Source organism: Nicotiana tomentosiformis, chromosome 11 (genome assembly GCF_000390325.3).
Source record: "Nicotiana tomentosiformis chromosome 11, ASM39032v3, whole genome shotgun sequence".
Taxonomy (NCBI): domain Eukaryota; kingdom Viridiplantae; phylum Streptophyta; class Magnoliopsida; order Solanales; family Solanaceae; genus Nicotiana; species Nicotiana tomentosiformis.
The window spans coordinates 108810551-108813966 of record NC_090822.1 but is presented as its reverse complement, the minus strand read 5'-3'; positions in this window follow the sequence as shown (position 1 = coordinate 108813966).

Sequence of the window (3416 nt, the reverse complement as noted above, 5' to 3'; positions counted from 1 at the left end):
ATGTTGTAAAGTCCATTCTTTGAAATGGTGCAAAGTGACCTGCAGTTTATCCAAATACCTTTGCATTCTATCTTCTCGAACTTCGAAGGTTTTGTTTATTTGATTTACCACCAGCAAAGAGTCACACTTGGCTTCAATGACTTCTGCTCCCAAGCTTTTAGCTAGCTCGAGACCTACAATCATGGACTCATACTCGGCCTCGTTATTAGTCAACCTAGTAGTTTTGATAGATTGCCTAATAGTGTTACCCGTGGGTGGCTTTAAAATGATGCCTAGCCCGGACCCCTTCATGGTTAAAGCCCCATCCGTAAAAAGGGTCCATACCCCTGATGACGTACCCGATTTCAATAAGAGTTCTTTTTCAACTTCAGGTACGGGGGTTGGCGTGAAATCGTCCAAGAAGTCCGCTAAAATTTGAGACTTGATGGCCGTACGGGGTTGATATTCGATATCATATCCACTGAGTTCGACGACCCATTTGGCCAATCGGCATGATAGTTCGAGCTTGTGCAAAATATTACGGAGTGGGTAAGTGGTCAATACGCATATAGGGTGACATTGAAAGTACAGTCTTAACTTTCTAGAGGCTCTTATCAGTGCAAGTGCCAATTTTTCTAAGTGTGGATATCTAGTTTCTTCTTCTCCTAAGGTTCGACTTATATAATAGACAGAAAATTGCGTTCCTTGCTCTTCTCAAACTAGGACACCACTTACTGCGATTTTCGATACTGCCAAGTACAAGCAAAGTTTTTCGTCTATTTTTGGAGTATGAAGCAGTAATGGGCACAATAGATATCGTTTTAATTCCTCTAATGCATGTTGGCATTCCGGGGTCCAAGCGAAATCGTTCTTCTTTTTGAGTAGAGAGAAAAATTTGTGACTTCGATCTGACAACCTTGAAATGAATCAGCCTAAGGCTGCAATCTGTCCCATTAGCCTCTGCACGGATTTTATGCTGTCCACGATGGCGATGTCTTCGATGGCCATGATTTTATCGGAGTTAATCTCGATCCCCCGATTTGACACCATGAAGCGGAGGAACTTGCCCGAACCGACCCCTAAATCACATTTCTCTGGGTTGACCTTCATGTTGTATTTCCTTAAAATCCCGAATGTTTCCTGCAAATGGGTCAAATGGTCCTCTACGCGCATGGACTTAACTAGCATGTCATCAATGTAAACTTCCATTGATTTACCTATTTGTTCCTCGAACATTTTATTTACTAGGCGTTGGTAAGTAGCTCCTGCATTGTTTAGCCCGAAGGGCATCACATTATAACAATATGTTCCATACTTGGTGAAAAATGAAGTCTTTTCCTGGTATTCCGGGTTCATTTGGATTTGATTATACACGGAATAGGCATCGAGAAAAGTAAGGATCTCGTGGCCGGCCGTGGCATCGATCATGCGATCGATGTTAGGCAGTGGAAAAGAATCTTTGGGGCATGCCTTGTTTAAATCCTTGTAATCTACACACATTATAAGTTTGTTCCCTCTTTTAGGGACTATAACTACATTGACTAACCATTCGTGATATTTCACCTCCCGAATGGACCCTATTTTGAGAAGTTTAGTTACTTCGTCCTTTATGAATGCGTGATTTACCTCAGATTGGGGCCTTCTCTTTTGATTTATTGGTTGGAACCTAGGGTCCATGCTTAGCCGATGCGTTATTATATCCGGTGGGATCCCTGTTATATCTAAATGGGACAAAGCAAAATAATTCATGTTATCCATAAGAAATTGAATAAGCATGTTCCTGAGTTCGGGGGTTAATCCCGTTCCCAAGTGTATCTTTCGTTCGGGCAAATGCTCGATTAATATGACTTGATCCAACTCTTCAATCGTTGATTGGGTAGCGTCGGAATCATCGGGAAGCATAAAGGATTGAGGGATCCTTTGATCATCATCATAATCGATCTTCTAATTTTGTGGTCGGATTAAAGTTGGTGTCTGTGATTGCTATTTGGCATCTTGTTTCCCTTTTGAGCTCGATCCCTTTATTGGATAAGGTGAGGATATCAAATTCGCTTCCTCGACTGCAAATATTTCTCTTGCGGCCGGTTGTTCTCCGTACATTGTTATGACCCCCCTCGATGTTGGGAATTTAAGAACCCGGTGTAGGGTCGAAGGTACAACTCTCATGTTGTGGATCCATTGCCTTCCAAAAAGGGCGTTGTACCTCATGTCGCCTTCGATTACGTGTAACTTCATTTCCTGGATGGTTCCGGCCACGTTTATCACTAGAATTATCTCGCCTTTGGTGGTTTCACATGCTATATTGAATCCATTTAGAACCAGGGTCGCGGGAACGATCTGGTCATGTAGACCGAGCTATTGTACGACCTTTAATCTAATGATGTTGGCCGAGCTACCTAGATCAATTAACACACGCTTACTTTTAGTTTTATTCATAAGTACGGATATTACCGGTGTATCGTTATGAGGTTGTATGACTCCTTCTACATCTTCATCATTGAAGGACAAAGTTTATATAGGTGCGTAATCTTGAGTTTGAGATCATTTTTCTTTCACAATCGATGTCTTAGTGCGTATAAGCACCGACCCTTGAGGGGTATCGACGCCGCGATGATCATGTGAATGACGTGTTGTGGTTCTTCTTGTTCGTTTTGCTTGCCGAAATCCCTATTTTTGAAATGGTTCTTTGCCATGTCGCTTAAAAATTCTCGAAGGTGCGCTTTATTGAATAACCGGGCAACCTCCTCTGGGATTTCTCTGGGCAGGATCGGTCTGCATGGGTCGAGGCCATTTAGTATCTTTGATGCGTTCGATAGCCGACACGATGGCGGATGTATCAATGCTGAATTTATACTCCGATAACCGAGGCGCTTCCTTAGATCCGGTAGGCCTGTCGAACCCACTTCTGTTCATCAGCCCCCAAGACCCTTGACCTCGATCACTTCTTTTGTTGCTTTGTCTAGGGTTACGTCTTGATTCATTAATTCTATGGTTTTCGTTATACGGTCGGTATCGAACCCTGATCGGACCTTGTTCTCGATTGATATCCCTTCGAGCAGCGGGTTCAGACCCCAACTGATCATCTTCGACCCTAATTTTTGATTGGTACCGATTGTGCACGTTGGCCCAAGTGATAGCTGGGTACTCGATCAGGTTGTGCTTCAACCGCTATGAAGCCATCGAACTTCATTCGTTCAAACCTTGAGTGAAAGCCTGAACAGCCTAATCGTCTGTGACCGGGGTTAGATCCATTCGTTCCATTTGAAAACGAGATATAAATTTTCTTAGCATCTCGTTATCCTTTTGTCTTACCTTTAACATGTCTGACTTCCTGGTCTCGACTTTTATGGTCCCGACGTATGCTTTTACGAAGGAATCCACAAGCATAGCAAAAGAATCGATAGAATTAGATGGAAAATTATGATACCATATCATTG